The sequence below is a fragment of the Colius striatus genome, chromosome 4 (assembly GCF_028858725.1).
Source record: "Colius striatus isolate bColStr4 chromosome 4, bColStr4.1.hap1, whole genome shotgun sequence".
NCBI classification, from domain to species: Eukaryota; Metazoa; Chordata; class Aves; order Coliiformes; family Coliidae; genus Colius; species Colius striatus.
Window position 1 is genome coordinate 11,642,665 of NC_084762.1, and position 21,487 is coordinate 11,664,151.

Consider the following 21,487-nt stretch of genomic DNA (forward strand, 5'->3'; position numbering starts at 1 on the left):
AGTAGCAGCAAACACTACATTTGCCTCTAAATTAAGTAAATATGAGCCTGAGAAGTCATTCAGAAGGTGCAAATTTCACAGTGGCTTGAAAATAACAGCCCCTGAGAATATGTTCAAAACTTACATGTCGACAAGTGTATGTGTATATATACACTGTAATACATATTTATTTTTAACTGTAACGTACACTTGTACAAGAACAATGACATCCTGAGGTCTCCAAGTTAAACTTTGCAGATCTTTGTTTCCATGAACCAATTAAAACTACACGATTTCCACAGTGTAGACACACACATACTCCAAAGCAGGAAAAAGAACTGACTTTCACTGTGCTGCTTATTGTACACTGAGACACAGTCACTGACAAAAACAGCATACAAAAACTTAAACCATTAAAAACAAAGTAAAAGCAGATAAAGAGATGGTAGAGTATTGGAGAATATATATCCCATTCATACGAGTACTGGAATATTTTAAGAGGAGTCTTCTGGTTCAATTAAAAAGAAAAATTTACACAATTGGATCAAATGAGCAAAGTGATGTCCTTGCAGCGTCAAAGGAAGAGAATGGATGTGAAAGCAATGAGCATTAAATCGTGGAGGAAAGGGAAAAGGGAAAAGGAGGAAAAGGAAAAAGGGAAAGGGATATTTCTAAGAGGAACAGAATGAAAAGAAACATGAATCATTCTGAAGTAAAAAGCAGCTATATGAAGAGGAAGGTGCTACCAGAGGTACAAGAAAAAGTACCCAGGAAACAGATTGTGAAAATGACAGTCGAAAGAGGGATAACAAGAGTTTAGTGGGACACTACGGTCTTAGCACGAAAGTTGATGTTGGTTCTCTAACACGTGTTAATTACACAGAGCTTTAAAAGCCTTTCTTTCTGGTAAAGCAAATTCCTATATATCTTTGAGAAAGGAAATTGGGTAAACTCATTAACCCCTGAAGCCTATTCCATCTCTCTCTTACGCTATCCTCTTGAAATTACATAATATATCTCTTTACTTTACACTATCTGGATTATTAACTGTAGCCATTAACACTTTTTTTTTTTTTTTCTCATATATCATGGTTTTAGCAGGACTATTCCTTGCTGTTCAGTGGTTGGTTTTATGTCAGCTTTCAGAGAGCTTCCTTTGTTTTACCCCTTTACAAACCTCATTTTCATAAATTTCCTTAAAAAGCTCCTAAAACGTTAAAGCATTAGCACCAAAGCTAATTTTCAATGGAGCTGTGCCAGATAGCAATTGTACTCTTCTGTCAGTAATAAGGAGATGTAGCTTGAGGCCAAAAAAAATTAACACTGGCCTCCTTCAAAAATTTGAACTATCTGAAATAAAGCTGAACTCTGCATACAGATATATATTTAATACTATACGATATGGCCTCAGAGTAAAGAAAACAGGTCCAAGAGAAGGAACTAGGCTATATTAACGTTTTCCACTGTCTTCCTGTGGAACCTGTGTTCATAAGCTCAACAAGTCTGAAAAGTTTCAGGGAGTCAGGTATCCCCAAATTATTTGTTTAATAAGGAATGATATTTCCCATATTATTGAGGTTTCTCTGAGACCATTACTACGTATGAAGAAGACCACAATCCACCAATGGAAAAGAGCAGAAACTAATTGTAAAAACATTGTCTATTTTTTATGAAAACATGAGAAAAAACAGAATTTGTTTGGTGAACTGTCATCTCCTCCAATCTCTAAGGCTAGCAAGCCAAACTGTAAGTGCTCTTCACTTAGAAGCAGACAGAACATCTGATCTTGTGAAATAATAACAGAGATGTTAAGTGCATTTGTAAGACTTGTTTAGAAACCCACAGACATACTGCCATGAAATCGTATTTATTTTTTTACTTACAACAACAGCTTTGTGAGACAAAAAGGGAACAAAGCTGTCACATCAAACAATGTTTGGAGTTAGTCATTGTGAAAGACTGATTATAGAAGTTCCTGCTATTTGTATGTCTGTAACTGCACAGGAATTATTTGCACTAGAAATTTTTCCATGCTGTGCATTAAGTTGTTGTCTTTCTTAAATGAACACTTTGATGTATATTAATGAATGTTAATTATGCTGAGAAACAACTGATTATTCATGAAAGAAAAAAAAGATGAAGATAGGTATAATGGAAAGTGATTTGTACGTTGAAAGATTTCTACCCTGGTCAAGACTCATATCTCTAGTGAAAGAAGCACAAAATTTAGTAAATGTTATGCAAATGTAACGTGAAAGAGAAGAGCCACATGCTACACCAAAACAAGGATCAGTGTCTATAACTACTTCCAAAATCAACTTCCTTTCCAAGAAAACAGTGGATGTATTGAGTCACCATTATAAAACCTAGAGAAAGAATATTTAAGGAGAAGAATATTCTCATAGGTAGTTCAAACTATCAGTGCTCTTAGCACATTCCCCCAAAACCTCAGGACATTTTCCCATATGCTTATGTTTTTGTGAGGAAAAAGAACTTGGTGTTTCTCACTGAAAATACTAATTGAATAAGTAACAAACTTGCAGGTAACCAATATTTCCCTGAATTCCTCACAGTTTGGTTTTTTTTTTAGGAGAGGGGGTGGAAGGAAGGGGAAGGAGTGGAGTGGGGCATGAATCTTGGGAGGTATTTTTGGATGAAAAAATATAATCTACATTGAGTATCTGAGCTTTTTTAGTACTGTGAATTGTATTACCAACATCAGATAGCATCTGTTTAAGACAGCAAGACTTGAAATCAGTTAACTTTTCATTGATCTTTCCTCCCTATTATGAGATATTTTTAAACACAATGTGTTAGTTTTCGTGGACAACAGAAAGAACAGTCTTGTTTAGTACAACAGATAGTAATTTGGTCCCTTACAGTATTGAAAAGTTTCAGCTATTTACTAGCTCCTTAATTATGTCCCTTGACAGCACAGCTATTAAGTATGGACTTGACTGAGACTACCAAATTCAACTCACTTTAGACATTTTAGGGTGGATACATCATGGGTACACCGGGTCACATAACTAACTCCAGGCAGCATAAGCATCTCTGACTTTTTCTTATTAACTATTTAATCTTTCAAGGCAGTCTCCCTCAACTATTCTCTCTTTTTCTCTTTTCAGATAAAAATCTCCAATCATCAATCTATTTCTTTTCATATGCCACACTTTCTATCATCCCATGAAAAATATATCCCCTCCCTCTTCAATCAAACACTATTTTCCCTCCCCCCAGCAACTATTCATTTTCTCAACACTCATACTGAACCAGCACCCTCACTCACCCCCTATGCCCCCACAGAACTCCTAATCCTGCAAAAGCAACTATCCAAACCCCAGCAGCCTCCAAGTATAACGTTACACACGCCAGTCACAGCCCTCAGCCTGACAGTAACCTGGAAAGCTGCATACATATTCTTGACTCACATTTCAAAAATCCCCTTCTGTCTCATTTAAATGCCATGAGACTTTGAAGCCTTGCGTCAGCGAGTTCCTGCTTGCGAAGGAACAACGCTCCTCATTCAGAATGAAGTTTTACCATAATGTACTTTTGCTTTCCAGCTGCTGTGCTCCTTCAAATAAACGTGCCAAGCACAAAGGGGGACAGTGCATTTGCCCTTCCTTCTCCTTTCTCACATCCCCACACGTTTGTAGCATTTTTTTCCCCAAGCTTCAGAGAGCCACTGAATCAGAAATAACTGCAGTCATTCATAAAAAGCTCCTTAAAACCTGCCTCCCTCCTGAGAGGAGTTCCAGACTGGGACACTTGCCTCTGCCCCTGCCCTCTCCTGACATGCAGAGCGGGCTGGCTCCCTGCTGCAGTGCAGGCTGTCAGTTTACTCAGTTTGAACTTTCAATGCAGAAATTCGCAATGATGCAGGCAGTCAGATAAAGGAGCACTTACCTTAATTGAAATCTTTTCTCTGGTAAAGCTGGAGCATCAGTCAAATCAACAATGTTTTGGAGGCAATATAAGTTTCAATCAACACCCTCTGGGTAACTGCATACTGGTCCGTCTTTTCTTCCCTTGACGTTGAACTCTTCACTGTCTAGAGGAGAGAGAGAGAAAGATAAGCTGAAATCCTCAGAGGCTCCTAGGGAGTGAGAGAAGAGGCACCAAAGCAATGTTTCTTAACATGAGATTCTCAGCAAGCTGCTCAGGTCTGGAAGATCGTGTAACTGCTGTGATAGGCTCCTGTCATGTCCCCTGAGCCGTGAGATGATCATTGACCTGATTAGCTCTGAACACTCCCTACATGCAGGGAAAGCACTGAGAGGATTGGTGGGTCGCAAGGGAATTGGGAAAGGCACCAGGGCCACTTGGGAATCTTCATTCTTCCAGACTAATGGATGTGCTGCAGCTGAGGCTGTAATTTGTGAGGAGGTTATGAACAACGTTAACCATCTGAGGACTTAAACAAATGCATTTCTGCATGCTGTCTCTCAAGGTGCACCAGCACTGAACACAGGGTAGAGCTGAGTAATTAGAGGCTGATGTAGCTGTTTCGTAATACCAGGCTCACTGTATGAGATGTTCTGTAAGCTGAGAGATAAAGTGGATTCATACATTTGTCTGTGACCCTGGAGACAATAGCAGTTAATGGGGAGAATAAGTGAAATGAGCATGGTGGGCTCATGTTAGCCCCCAGATGGCAATCACTCACCATGGAAAGAAACAGAAAAGAACAAAACCCAAACAAACTAGAATTATTTAACAAGTGTATGTGGCAATTTAAATAAAATGTAGAGAATGAATGCCAAATTTCTACAGACTTTTCAGCACAGAGACAAAATCAGTAGCAAAGCACAACAATACAAGTTCTCTTCTAGGCTTGCAAGTAGAAGAGAAAAAAGCCCAAAGAAATGCTTTTAAAGGACCTAATTTGCCTTTCACTTTTACTGTTACAAAAAAAAATCTGTTAGAGATAGCAGTTTAAAATTAGGTGTTTAAAAAAAAGCAAAGTGAAACAAGAATGAGGTGCATTTGCTACCCATTTTCAGTTCTAGAGTATTATGGAAATGAGATTTTTATGTACTAAGTATTCAGGCTTATGAGGCTAAATGAGCTCAATCAAAACATGTAAACTTTTATGACTGCTCTCCTCTTATTTTCCTACTTCTTGGACAATAATTATGTCACTAGCCAGTTGACTCAATTTGCCATTCAAATTTCTCCACAGAAATACCAGTTTGTGACTAAGAGAGGTGATCACGGAATAACATATTTAGTAATGGTGGTCTAATATATCACTGTCAAATGAATACAATTTTATTTTTATAGCAACTAAAGAAGATTTGAAACCTACAGTAGCAATGTTAGTTCCTTTGTAATTACCCCAAGTTACTCTATGAATGATGAAACAAACATTATCATAAACACGTACTGAAATTCTTAATCCCATTTATGTATTTTGGGTCTGCTTTTATCCATTTTGGGGGATAAATTACCATAATTGTATTTTAGTAGGATAAACATTCAAGAAAGCAATTTTTAATTTAAGTAAATGGCAGAGGAAGAGGATTACATATTTACTTTCTGAAGGCATTCCCATCAGAAACCTTATCATCACAGAGAAAACATTATCACGTAACTTACATCACTCAGAAGTAACCAGGAAAGTTTGAATCTCCAATTTATTTGGCAAGACAAAGACGACAATAATTTCTCATCCTAACTGTAATGCCTGAGAAACAGGCAATAAATCTAAGATAAGTGCCTCATGTTCCCACGACACAGTCAGTAGGAAGAGACCAACTTTTCTGTCTTAACAGTGGTAGCTATATAATTTTCATGATCCTCCCCTAGAAGTGTGTCTCTATTCTCATCGATCAAAAACTCCTCCATGTGCAAAATCTGGATAAAAAGATTGTCTTTGCAATATTTCATATTCAGACAGTAAATTCTTTAGAACACGGGTTATCTTTTAATATGATTTACAGAATGTCTTTCACCCAGGGATTCCCATTTCACCTGGGACTCATGGTAACAAAATGGTAATTAATCAAATAAGGAGGCTTTTACATGCATTAATATGAAACATAAACACATTCTTGAGCTTGACTAAATGGGTTTCATGTGTCAAGACTAAGGTGATTTGCTGCTACAACCCTCACTGAGAAGAAGTTGCTTTCCTTATCCATAAATTTGTACCAGAGAACGAGCAGCAAGTCATCACAACACTTACGGTCTTGTCTGTTCTGACATGACATCCCTCATGAAACAAGTAATCCACAGACACACACTGTATTATTTATGATTTCAAATACAATGAAAGAAATTAAATATGAAAAGGACCCTTATTAAGAAAATTTCTTTCTCATTCCTGAAAGCTTCCAGTTTCAGGTTTCTTGCTGTTTTGTTTAGTTAAGTCCTCTATCCCAAGTGCTGGAATTTTCATCACTTTTCTTAAACTACTGTTCCACTGCCTATGAGATATCCACGTTAGGAATATTTCTCTTGTTACTACCTCCTTTTCAAATCTTTTTCAGTAGTTATATACTAAAATTTCCACTCATATATTGTAAACTTTATCATTTAATATTATAATTTATAATTTTTATAATGTTAAAGGTTTAAAGTCAACACTCCTCAGAAGTTCATACTACATAATTGAATTATTTTAATTGTTTATTATCACAGGTAAAGGTCTGAAAAAGAAAAAGAAATAAAGCATGAAGGGAAAAAATTTGAATTAATAATATAATTTAAGTTTATGCAGAAAGAACTAGGACTTACTGTTGACTTGGACAATGGAATAAGAAACTGGGATGTTAAATTCAGTTTTAACAAAAAGGAAACAATACATTGGATCACTCATAAATCTTACTGCAGTCTAAATAACAGTTGTCTTGGATCCTATTCCCAGTTCTAAATATAACTTTAAATTTTGAATTCAGTTCCTAGCATTCCTCTAAATAAATAGTCAGAGGTTGTTCAGAGCAAGGAGATCAGAAAAGTAGTATATCTTCAATAGGATACAATATAATCATTTGTATAAATAAATCAAATTAGACAGCTCTATCAACTCATCATTCTTATACAAAGTAGTTAAAAAAAAAAGAAAAAAGAATCATTTTCTATGAAATACAGAATTAACCTTTTGAATTCACTGCCCCAAGCCATGAAATGATTAAAATACACAAATGATATAGCAAATGATTAAAATATACACGTGTGAGGACATCTTAAAAGTAAAAAGAATTTAAAAGAAAAATTCTTTGTTTTGGGACTGTTCCTCAATAAGTAGTTAAAATATTACCTCATGGGCAAGATAAGGTTCTAATAATGGGAAAAATTCCTCTACCTACTAATATCACTTAGTAGTAAAATTTAGAAGATCTTTATGGTAACACTGCATAAGCCACAACATTTTTGCTGTCAAAGGTCATTAGATACTCATGCTCCATTAAATGAATAATTTAGTTAGTTTGGGGTATATTTTAACAGATGAATAGCATTTTTTTAAGAGCCATATTTTCCAAGTTGATCATTTGAATAGACTAACAAAATTAATATAGCAAACTATACTAGTGTATGTTTCTTAATAGTCACATAAAGATCCTCAGTTCGGAGACACAAACTACTGCAGTACAATACTTCATCACACATCAATGTAAATTCAATGCAGAATAAAAGGCCATAAGGGAAGAGAAGGAAAAGTGATGGAATCACCTATATGGTAGTATACTCACAACTGTTTTGCCATCCTAAATTGCACAGTTGCCTCAGCTGTGCTGATACTCAGGAACTCAATGAACTAGAAGTGAATTGTGTCTATAACCAATAGCCTCAACATACAGAATTATTATTCTTCTACGGTTAAAAAGATTCTTTGTTATGATAAAGATACACTGTGCAAGATGTTCTGAGAGTGTCAATTTGCTCAATTAAACATTTGTCATTTTTTAATTAATTATTTTTTTTAATTAAGAAAAAGAGGTAACACCTGCTTCATTTTGGCTGGAAAAACACTAACTAGAAATCTCATATGGGAATACTCCAAGGAAACAAAAAACCCCAGCAGAACAATAGACTTTACAGCAGAAACTGAGCAAAACCATCTTTATCCTTCATCTTTCCAGAGAAAAACATACAACAATAAACCACCTAAAGACAATTAAAATGCTTTGAAGCAAAAGAAAACCACTTGAACTTTCACAAACATCAGATTTTTCACAATTTGGCAACCGTTTTTTCCCCATGGAAGCCAGGGACAACCAGACTGCTCTCAGTAGTACCTGAAAATTGGCATGGATTTTCACTGAAACATTACTCTCATTCTCACTAATTTCAAAAGCAGACACTAAAGCAGGCTCCATTCCAGATTCTCATCTGGCTTACATCAGCAAGTTGCAGCACAGGAGCAGTGTGGGAGACAGAATGACTCAGAAACATCCTTTCTAGAGCACAATTCCTTCCTCACATTCTTCTTCTTCAGGTGAAGGGACTGTGTGATTTGTGATTCGACTTGTCTCAGAAGCAATTTACAACAATTTCCCAGTAAAATCTCTGTCTACTCCTCCCCTTTTGCCACCCACATCCAGGAACAGGGGAGAGGGGACAATGCAGAAAGTACTATGCAGGGATGCTTACACATAAATATCTTACACCTATCCATTAGCCTCCATGTTCATATCTCTCTGAATAAGGAGGGGTTGCTTGTCCCCTTGAAGAGGACAAAACTGAACTGCAATTTAAGTCTTGGGATTCTTCCCTGGCATTTTTATAGCCGAAGTCTGCTCTGCTACTTACTCAGACTAATACTATAAATCTAACATACTTTAAGGACCACATTTTTGGCATCATAAACCATCATATCTGTCCATTTTTCAGGGGAACCACAAGGCATTTACAATACCCAGAGAAAATCAGACCTTGGGAGGTGACAACATCTCCGCCTGAGATTGTTCAGACATTATTGGTATCTGGAATAGCTCAGAAAAATATAGTAACAAATATAAACATTAATTAAATCAAACTTTGCAGCACTCCTGTCTTGCACATCTCTGGGTTTTTTTTCCTGATTTTTAAATTCTTATAAATCTTCTATTTCTCTTCAAATTAATGTTCTCTAGGCATAGGGAACATACTGTTTCTTACCATAATCTACTGTCTTTCAATTTACTCATTCCTAATGTTTCCTCCTACACAATTCCAGTACCACCAGAACTTTCTATCTTTCTTCTCCAAGGATTATTTCCCTCATCTCTCTTAAAGTTCATTCTTCCTTGTTTTCTTGATATCTTTTTTTGTCAGTCTTAGAATGAAAGGCTTCCTTCTGCCTTTTCTTGCAGTGTTGGAATGGATAGGTATAGAAGGAGAAAATGGAGACTAGGAGCTGCATTTTTTTCTGTATAGACATTAAAAATTCTTATGTAGAAAAAGGAGTGAAGTGTTGACAAAATTGCTTTTACTATCACATTCCCTCAACTACTGTTCAAGAGGAGCTGGAAATTCTCTGAAGAGTATGAGTGGAAAGGTTTTAATTCCTTGTTCTCTCTCAGTTTTTATGGTCTGAAAAAAGTCTTAGTTAATAGACACCAATCCCTTAGCTGTAAAGAACAATTTCCTCTCTAGAGCAAACAGGGAAGAAGGTTGGGCTATACTGTAAACGGTACTTAAAACATTTTGATGGTAAGTCTTGAAAGAACAGTCTGATAGGAACAGTGGCCAATAAGACAAGCTTTCATTCCAGGTCAGCACTCTCCCTTCATGTCTGACCATGCTGGTTAGCACTTAGGCTAGATTCTGCTGTAGCAGTACTCAAGCTACACCAAAACAAGCTGATGGTGAACAAGAGGATAAGGCAGTCCCTCATCCCAGTCTTTTGAGGACAGCAGGACTTTTAGAGCCTTTCAGGAATGGAAGTGACTTAGTTCCTTCCATGTGCCTAATGGCAAGACAGCTACTCCTGAAAGCATTATACTACATCCAAGTGTCTAATAAGTTAAGTGGCTTTCAGGACATAAAGTTGAACTGTGTAATGTATATAGATCTTATTTTTGGATACCAAGGAACATAAAAATTTCAATCTAGTACACAGGCACTGACACTGATTAGCAGGTCTTAACCCTGTAGAGTTTTCTGCCCATTTGTACCACTCACATCATTGACTCTTCCAATTACAGACAGCATACTAAATATTACTACATCACATTAATCTGCTTCTCTGTAATCTATTACAATATTCTGGACAAAATTATTGCTTCTCTCTGCAAAGCTGAATGTTATTTCTCATCCACCAGTGTTCGATTCTATCCCGCACTTCAAAAACATCACTCTCATGGGCCTTTGTGGTTATCAGGTTTCCTTAGATGATCATCAGAGAAAGAAGAATGAAAAGACAATCATATACAAAGTTGTCTTCTTCATTGTTCATTCTGTAGCCATTATTTCCAACAAGATCTATCGATGACAACATTTTAAAAGCTCAGAAGACACAGAATCAGATCATGATATGAACTGTGAAAATTCTATCCAGCAGAAAACTGGAGGGGGCAGAAAAGAGGACAACTCAAGTCTCCTTTGCAGGTAAAGCAAAATGTGTCTCTGCTGTACCTCCTTCACTCAGAGAAGCAGAGGCATTGGTCCAGAAACACAGACTTGGGTATCATTTCCCACAGAGGGAATAAAGAAGTAGCATTTCAAAGTCTACTTCACTGCAGTTTGCTGCCAAAAACCAGTACAGAGCACACTGGAAGAGTTTCTGTGATACTGTCTTGCTGTGGAAACATGTTGGAAGAGAACATTCTTCTACAAAACACAGACCTCCTTTATCTCGTTTGAAGACAACATGGTTTGAAACAGTTGGCTGAGTAATAAAATTTAGACTCCGGTGGTTAAACTGAATATGAATTCTCTAACCACAGAAGACAGATGAATAATATGACATTTAAAAAAATTGTTCAGGTTAATAATTATATCTTTTCTGGACAGGAAGTGTCATTATGTGATCATACTCATTTTGGGCCATTAGCCTCACTTTCCCCTTTTTCTGAATATGGAGGAATGAAAGATGGCTTAATTATAGCACTAGGAAATTACCTCCCTTTTGGAGGTGGGGGTGGGGAAGATGGTTTTATAATCACAATACAAAGTTGAAAATATAGGATATTACCTTAAAATATTTATTCTCAGTTACTCTATGAGTTCCATTTGCATCTGTAATAAGTAACATGTTTAAAAGACACTCAAGTACATGGAATGAGAGTAGGAAGAATTTGGAAGCTGGAAGGTACAGGCCTGTCCTCTGAAATTTACAGAGTTGGATTTTCTCTCGTGGTTGCAAGCTGTGGTTTGTTATTGATGTGAAAATGTGTAATATTAACAGTCTAATAAAAATGGTAAGAAATGTAAATGCCACATATCCATTCATGTTAATTTATCTCTTTACAAGTAGAGCCAACTAGCCTGTGTTCAGCTATCTCCACAACCATCTATACTGATTAATAATCAGAGTTTGCAGAAATCCTGTGTCTTTTTTTTTCCCTATTCATGAATGTACTTCTGAGAATAATAATTACACTACTTAGCCTTTATCTAGTGCTTCTCATCTTTCAAGGGCTTCACAAATATTAATTCACTAATTAATCTTCCCAACAACTCAGATTACTCCCATTTTATAGATGGAAAAGCATTAGTAGAGGGGGGCAAGTGTCTTCCCTAAGGCCATGGAGAGGAGAGAAAGAGGAGAGGACTAAGGGGAAAGATGCTCCTAACTAGAAAGAAATGGAGGCAGATGGGACAATTATGGTGATGATTCAGCAAATAATCATAAGATTCCAGTGAAGAATTTAGCATACCACCGGAGGGCAGGCAGTGCTAGCTCTACCATATATTATACAGTCACTCAGTATGCCAAAGGACCAACAGATAAAAAATATATGAATTTGAAAATAAAACCTATTGTGCACTTTAACAATTTTTTGGTTTGTTTTTTAAACAAAACACAGTCTGTTCTTAGATACTGGCAAAAGTTTAAAATTAATCATGAACACAAAACTAAGGTCAGGAAACTAGAAAATTCTGATTTATTGGGTTATGTTTACTCAAAAATGGATCAACTAAATGCAACAACTGCCCAGTAGTAGTGGCATAAATTCAGTTAGGATTTTTATGCCTGCTTCCTTTTACATCTAGGGACATTGACAGAAAGCATAGACAGTATCTAGATCTAGACAGTATCAAGACTAGATCTAGATCTCTGATTTAGTTCAAACTACATAATAAAATAGACTTATCTCTTAGATCTTGCCTTTCTGTCTTCCAAATAATCTTTGTTTAGTACTCTAAGTATCCCACTTTCCTTTTTTCCAGGTGGTTTTTGTTTTGTTTGGATTTTTTTTTTAGTTTCACAGTAAAAACTTCATTTTAATCCAGATGTCCCAAATGAATTAAAGAAAATAGACACTTCTACATTAGGACTACAGAAGAACACTGATTCATATCAGCTGTAAGAGATATACCATGGCCCATAATTTCCGGCAGAGACTGGGGATGAGAGATGTCCAAGCTAAATCCATGAACTGAATGACTGAGTGATCTAAGAGCGAAATCTGTTCTCTGTATTGCAGCTGATAGGAACATGGGGATTGGCTTTGGACTGCATTAGAATCTGGAAAAGTATACTACACACACCTGCCCAAATCAAAGAGCTCCAAGTGATTACAAAAACATTCAAAGTACTTTATGATACACATAGACTGGGAAAAAACCTGAAAAAAACCCACTGAGATTTGTTCAAAATTGACCAGATTTTGCAGAGTCAAGTTGAGACCACTTTTCCCTCTCGTTTAGAAATTTTGCTTTCCACTCCATTGACATGGTTAATATTTGTTCTAGTTGCACTTTATGCAAACATTGACATTTTGTATGTTATACTCCATTATGCTGATCAATGACGACAGAAGCAAGGTGGCAAACAACCTATACACAGTCAGGTCCAAAACTCTGACATTACATTGATACCCAAGAGGACAGAAAGCCCCGATAAGAATGAAGAGGAGAGAGGACGACTGCAAAAAAAGTCCCTGTCAATTTCAGTCACTACAGTAACCTATGTGCTGCAAGATTCAGTGCTAAAAGGAGAGCACCAACTCCTGTACCCTGTGTATTTCTCTTTCAAGTTATCCCCTTGCCTGGAGATACCCTTAGATCAAAATATATCCACCTACAAAATGAATACACTCAATCTGTATTTTGGAAAATTAACTGCTTCCCAAGTTCTAAGAACCTGAGAGAAAACTATTATTCCAAAAAAGAAGAATTCAAATCTATCTGCATCTTTAAGATGTTGAAAGGAAGGATGATAGTTTTCTCTCTGAGTTCTACATCCTGTTAAAATCAACTCTACCTATAAAATGTAAAACTCATATTCAGAAAAAGCTTTCTTGTAACTAACAAGATAAAGCCTTTATTGGCACTATTTTAATGTTACTCACACAACTTTATCATGACTTCAGCATTTGTAGCCACTACATGTGCTTATTATGGACAACAGCAAGTAACTTACGACCTCAAATTCTGTAGTAGTGAGAAACAAACTGACTGGGAAGAACTTCCACTTCACGCTGCAATCAAGATGACACTGATACATTTATTATTTTGTCCAGTGAATGAATCTGTATTTAGCTCCTGCGATACAAAGGTTTTTATGCTATTATAAGAAAGTAAAGCTCCCAAAACTATTGCAACAGATCACATAGGTACATAACTGATGAGAAGGATGCTCGATAATGACATGAGGGTATCACGCCAGAAACAAATACCGTCTTTTGTCTGTGAAGTTTGGTTTGCTTAGCTTCACTTTGGCAAGCCTGCCCAAAGTCTGGGTAAGGCCACAGACCCCTCTTGTTGAAATTCAGAGCACTGTGTGGGAACAACTTTAGCAGAGAAGTAGCAAAGAAAACAAAGAGCCTGGCTGAGTTGTAATGCAGCTCAGCATGGAGAAGCAAAACCTGTTTATGCAACAGATAATAAAAATGGCAAGAATATGGACAAAAAGCCCTGAGTTTCTTCCCAGGTGAGTTTTATAGCTGCCAGGTTGTGCATAAGCTGCTGCAACTTTATCCTCTGTTCCTTTTCTTTGACATATCTCAGCTTTAAAATGAAGACACAGAATTCTATTTACATGTCTCCAGAATTACATTTGGAGGCTGCTGAGCAAAGATGGAGCTCAGAAGTGCTGGTTATAGAAATCTAATTACTGTTTTAAGAACCACATTCTTTTAAACATTTATTTATTTATTTAACCTAAATCTGTGTCAAAAACCAGGCAGTGCCGTGCACTTCAGTGCTGTAAGTTAAATGAGTAGCGATCAAGGTAAGGCATATATTAGTTCTTAGATGTTAAGGTCTACAAAGTAAACTAACTTTATATATAGTCCTTTTTTAATTAAAATTTGTTAATTTAATCTGAATGTTGCTGATGATAATGTTTTTAAATACTTAAGGTTATTCTAGTCTAAGCAGGAAATCGTCAGGGTTTCTTTTTCCTTACACTCTTTATGTTTGCATAGGCTTTACATCTTTGTCTTCTTAAACCAGGAAACAGTATGTAATTATTTTGGATGTCTTCTTTTATTGCTTAATTAAAACTATAGAAAATGGCATAAAGTAAACTCTATCACACTGACATTTGCACAGCAGTGCACATTTGCAATCAACCAAAAGCATATTTGTCCTGTGTCATTAATGATATAAAAGATACAAATTATTTATTATGATATTAATAATAAAATATTAATTTGTTGTAGAAAACACTGTATTAATAATAAATAATCCTGACCTCCATTAATATGATACCAGGATAAAATTGCTTTAATTTGGTTTGGAAAATAATTAAATACAGACTTACACTCATTAGAAAAGAACTCTATTGAGAAAAGAATTCTATTGCCTTGTAAACAGCGGTAGAATACATGTCTGGGAACAACCTCTAAATAAGCACCTGCATTAAGAATTGTGTTGTAATAATGGATTAATTTATAGTACTGCATCATTGAGCATTAATTCTGAAAATGCTAGTTTTTCAGAGAAAAGGTTTTGTATCAATAAAGACACGCAAAGCCTAGAATTCTAAATCAACACCCAAGAACAAAATAGAAAGCATCTGTACTTTGCACCACTCATTTTCTAAATGGGGAAAATACATGTGTGAGATAATGAGAAATACACATACATCACTTCTTCAAAACCCTGAACCTTCAAAACCAGGAAACAAAGAATAATTAAATAATGGCTAGAATGAGTCAGGAAAAAACCCCAAATCTGAGTATAACTATGGACCTAACACAATCAAGAGTCATAGGCAACATTGGCTACAACTGACAACCTCTAAAATTAAGAGTATGTTGTTCTTCCAACAGGTTTTTATAGTGTTTCAATCTCTCAACAAGTAAATTAATTGTGAAAGTGCTCATTCTAAATGATTGTGCTGCTTTTCAACTGTTTAAGGCTTTACCATTGTTTATGTCTACCTTTACCTTAATGTTTCATTCTTTATTTCTAAACTTGGTCGGAGGTAAATTATTTTTTTTTCTTTTGTGAGTGTGTATCTTTTTTTAAACTGCTTTTTGGATTGCACAGGCAAGCTACAGCAACAGTGATGACATCTGTACCTTTTAATTTGCACGATGCTCTCTGTTTCTATGCCTCTCTCTCAATACTAACAGGCATATTTCCAGTCACTTCACCTACACTTGGTATCATTTGCATTAGAAATCTTTTCATGCAGGTCCTATCCCACAAAGCTCAAGAGTATCATGTCTTGTAAAACATCAGACACAAATATTCATGTTCTAGAACTTATGAGTGATTTTATCTGCAATAGCAAGCAGACTGGGAATGGTTGCAACTCATATATATGTACCCGAGCTAATCCTAATTAGCTGAAATATCAGTAACGGCATAGCAGGGCACAAAGGGCTAAATGTAGGTTAGCTGCCCAAATAAATTCACCAAAATATTACAGTCAGCAGGCAGTAAGCTTGAGACCAAAGTTAAAATACAGGGCACATCCCTCATATTCCATTAAAAAAATTCCACCCTATGCTTTGACTTGTTTCACTACGTTCTCAAAGAAAGTTGTCCCAGTGAGTAAAGCAAGAGTATTCACACAAAATTTGTAGGCCAATAGATTGCTGGCCAGATGTCACATACATTTCTTCAAGAGATTATCCTTATCTGTGAAGATAAAAGTTGAGAAATTTCAATGGAACTCATTAAATTGCATTTTAACATTTCCAAGACTGATTTCTAATGTCCTAATCATGTTCATAGCCATAGTTTACTCAAATTATTCATGAATCATAACTCTTGAACATGTAAAAAAGGAATCAGTAATATATATAGACATATGTAATTAAAATGAGAAACTTCTTAATAACTCATTGCTAAAATATGAGAGGCATATGTACACACAAATGGAATTATTTATGTGAAGAAAAGATGGTATATAACATCTTAAGACTAACCAAAGTATTCAGAAGTTTTCAGAAGGTCTGCTTTATTGCAAATGCACTAATTTTCACAACTAAGAGTCACATTGTAAAGAATGCTGTAACGTTCCTGTATCATTAAATTGCAATATCATTAAATCTGCAAAAGACTCCCAGGAGAGATTTATTTCATTGAGTTTGCACCATCGTAACTAACCAACTCATTTAAGCTAGTCATATAGACTACTGATAGTCCATTATTAGAAGAGATTATCAGTAAAATTCTCTTCTATCTGAACACAGACATCTTTCTCAAAATGAGATAATAGTGTAATAGTGCTTCCCTCTTTGACTATTAAAAGATCATAGATGATTGGCTAAGATCAGATGCCAAAATTTTAGACAGTTAATATGAAGTGAGCAGAATCCTATCATTACTTCTCAAGGTTCCTTTAGTAGAAATGTACAAAATAAAACCTTTTCTTTTTAAAGAATATACGTTCTGGTCAAGTGCTTCGAATTTCACTGCCAAGCTTTTACAGCTATATTCCCCAGCTTATCAAATAGACATTCCCACAGTGTCTTATGAGGTATTCTTATGCCATGCCACTTTACTACAATAATGATCAGGTAATACATCTACAGTGCAAACTACCTTCAGCTAACCAAAAAAAAAAACCTGGTAAATAAAGCTTTTCAAACGCAAGGCATGTGCATTTTATTTATGATCCCAAATGAATATTGCAAACCATCAACAAACTCAGAGCACATCATTTAGTCAGACAGATAGAAATCCTTCAGAGAGTGGAACCTCAGCACAAAGTTTCTTAACTTAGTTAATGCTACATATGGTCAAAGTAAAGTAAGGTTTAAGTGAATAGTCTCCTCCTACTATTTATTCTTTAAAGAATTTGTTTTTATCAAAGCAGTCTTACCCAGGTCATCTTGTAAATACCCTTCCTCTATGATCCAGGCTGGGGGAAGTAGAAGATGAAGAATAAAATTGCATGAATTTACTTTCATGTCTGAGATATCTTACCAGTCATTAAGCTTTTTCTCATAGGTATGTTTTTGTTACAGAGTACACTTTCAATGTAAGACATTAACCATTCAGTCCTTACTGTCTCTGCCTCTAAACAGCCATGAAGTCCTGCTATGCATCAGGTAAACTAAAAGGTAAGACTGATATCAGTGGGAAGTGAACAGACAGCCTGGATGAGTTGTGTTCCTTAACAAAAGAGGCTTAAGTTCCAACACCACCACAAGATAAATATGTTTATTTCATAAGTGAGAGAAGAGCTGTGAAAGACAGCTATTATAATTTCACAGCTAAAAGTTCACTTCCATCAGATGTATGACATTTCTTTCTGTAAACAATAGGGCTATTCCATGTTCATTTTTAAATCACAAGGTAAACATTTCATCTGCAGTTCCCATAATTTATCATTTAACATGGCACTTATACAACAAACAATTTCCTTCCAAGAACATGGTATTCATGTATTCCACTTTCAAAGAGATAGTTGGTAAATGTTACTCCATCGCCTTTTCTCTCACTGACAAAGAAATCAGACCTTTCCACCAAACACAAAATCTTTTCCTACCGAAAAATTGTCAACTATTCTCTGTCACAATAACAGTCACAAATAAGTGAAGCACAGAAGCCTCCTACAAAGCAAATACTTCCAGTGGCTACAACACTTTTGCACTTGGGAGTCAGAAATTTTCAAATGACAGTGATTCACAACAAAACACGCACACACACGTGTCCACATTCATACATTGTACACTTTCCATAACTAATACATTCTCCACAGCTAGCTTTGACTTTATGCATACTTTCTTATCAGTTTACAAGGAGATTTGTTCACAAAGATATTATGGATTATTCTGTGAACAGAACATGTAAGGTGATATATTCAATATATTCATTAATGACCTTCATGAGGGAACAGAGGGCATTGTCAGCAAGTTTGCTGATGATACTAAACTAGAGGGAGTGTCTGACACACCAAGAAGGCTGTACTGCGATTCCACGAGCCCTGGACAAGCCGGAGAGTTGGGCAGAGAGAGATCTAATGAAATTCAACAAGGGCAAGTGTACAGTCTTGCATCTGGAAAAGAAGAATCCCATGTACCAGTACAAGTTAAGGAATGAACTGTTAGAGTAGTGTAGGGAAAAAGAACCTGGGGGTCCTGGTGTCTCTGGAAGGAGGGTTGGACTAGATGCTCTTTCAAAGTCCCTTCCAGCCCCTGAGATTCTGTGGTTCTGTGACCCAGCAATGTGCCCTCATGTCCAAGAAGGCCAATGGCATTCTGGGGTGTATTAGAAGGGGAGTGGGACAGTAGGTAGAGAGAGGTTCTCTTCCCACTCTGCCCTCATAAGACTTCATCTGGAATATTGTGTCCAGTTCTGGGCACCTCAGTTCAAGGACAGGGAGCTGTTGGAGAGAGTTCAGCACAGGGCCACAGAGATGATGAAGAGATTGGAGCATCTCCCTTATGATGAAAGGTTGAGGGAGCTGGGACTCTTTAGCTTGGAGGAGACTGAGGAGTGATCTCAATAATGTTTACAAGTAGGTAAAGGATGGGTGTCAGGTGGATGAAGCCAGGCTGTTCTCAATAATGTCCAATGATTGGACAAGAGGCAATGAGTACAAGCTGGAACATAAAAGGTTCCAAAGAAACATAAGGAAAACTTTCTTCAGTATAAGGGTGACAGAGCACTGGAACAGGCTGTTTAGATGGGTTGTGGAGTCTCCTTCTCTGGAGACATTCAAAACCCATGTGGACAAGTTCCTGTATGACCTCTAGGTGGCCCTGCTCTGGCAGGGGAGTTGGACTGGATGATCTTTTGAGGATCCTTCCAACCCTTAAGATTCTGAGATTCTTTGATATAAACTGTCAATATTGGGCCTTTCATATAAATGTGTAATTCTATGAAAACAAAAAGTGACAGGAGCTCGAATTTAATTTCACCTCAGGCAAAACCGAAAAAAAATCCTGGAAATTCTGAAATTATCCTTAATTTTTTTTTTTTCATTTTTTCCTAGAGTGGTGCAAAGATGACACATTTTCAGGTTGAAACAAAACCCAACAATGAAATCCCAAAACCATGAAATAAAATTATATTTCTCTTGCTTGCCAAAATACTGTCAATTAAAATAAATAAATGATTCCCCAAAATTTGACTGTCAAATAAATAGACCAGGTACTTAAATGAAAATTATTTGATAGAGTTTCTGAGCATCTATAAATTGATCTGAAACATAGAATGTTAATTTGAAGTGAAGTTATTTTAAGTATAGACCAAGGAACCAGAAAGAAAAAATAACATTCTATAACTTCATTTTTTTACTGTTGCCAATATAGGATATTTAAATAGGAGAAAGAAATACCACAGTTTTGATAATTTTCTGGTTTTAAAAGGCAAGTATATGCTTTTGAATATTTCAATGAACACTCAGCAATGAAGCAATGCAGAGCCTCTGTGTTAAAAATAAGTGAGACACACGAGACACGTGGCATATTTCTTCATTACCCAAGAGCTGAGAAAGATGGGTAAGATAAGGTAGTAGAGACAAGGGGAGAGCAGTTTAAATAAGATCTGGTCAATATCTTATTTTATGAGCAGATTATCCATGTCAGCTATGTGAAAAAGCAGCTACAGAATATCAGTAGCATTCCTGGCTTGTCATTATGTCAGCTGCTACCTTCACCAAAAGGAAGATAATTTTGGTTTTATACCACTTCATAAGATAAATACTGTTATCCCAGGGAACTTCAGCTACATGCAAACTTTTAATAAATACATTAACAAGAGATTTTCTATCAGAAAATACATTCCTAAAACAAGACAATTTGAAATTTATTTTGTATGTAATTTGTTTTGACAAGTTAAAAGCGGAGCTGAATCTCCAATATTCCAGTCTTATTGGGTTTTTTGTTTGAAGTTCTGTATCATGTTTTCATTGCAATTACAATTTAAGAAACCAAAATAAAAATAGAGTGGGTTTAGGGTTGGAGGCTTTTTTAAGAGTCTCTTTTCTAAGTAGGTGTAATGCAAATTCAAAACAGTTTTCAGCTTGATTTCAGTTAAGCTTTTTCCCTTCATATCTGCATTGAATTAAAATCACAGAAGCAATTTTGACTACAAAGACCTCATGGCTAAATTTCCATTCACTTAAAAATGGTCAGACTTCCACCTTCTGATGCTTACAGTATTTTATCTTTTTATGCTCTTCACTGTAAGCAGTATGCACTTGGCAAATGAAGTCACTGGAATTAAACAGAGATGAAATTATCATTAACATTGTTCGCTATTGTTTACTCCAACAACACAGTATAGTTAAGTAGAAATAAAAATATTGTAATGAAAACAGGATAGGGAACAATACAAATTCATTCTCACAACAGTGATGGCAATGTTAAAGAGATATTGTGTAAACACATCCAGACCATTACAATTGAAAAAATTTAATTATGTGTCTATTTCCTGTTGCAATTTACTTTTCTTCTTACTGTAACAGATAAATCCACATACTATGTGTAAATTAACAAACAAGGAGAAAACACTTCATGCTAAACACTATCTCTAGTCTCCTCATCTGTCACTGTATAATGTGTGAAGCAACAGATATATAACAACACCTCTGTATATAACCCCAGCTCAATATCCATAACTCCATTTCCAACTCCTGATGTTCCATTTCCAGGCACATGAAGGACAAGAAGGTGATCAGAAAAAGTCTGCACGGATTCCACAAGGGGAAGTCATTTTTGAAAAACTTTATAAACATTTGTGGTGAAATGACTGCCTTGAGATATGAGAGGAAAGTAGTGGATATTGTCTACCTGGTTTCAGTAAACATCCCATAAGATTGTTATGGAGAAGCTGTTGAACTAAGGGCTGGATGAGCAGACAATGAGGTGGATCAAAAACTTGCTGCACAGCCAAGCCCCAGTGGTGGTGATCAGGGTGTAAATAAGATGGAGTCAGGTTCTTTTCAGTGGTACCGAGCAACAGAGGCAACAGGTACAAATGGAAACACAAGAGGTTCCCTCTG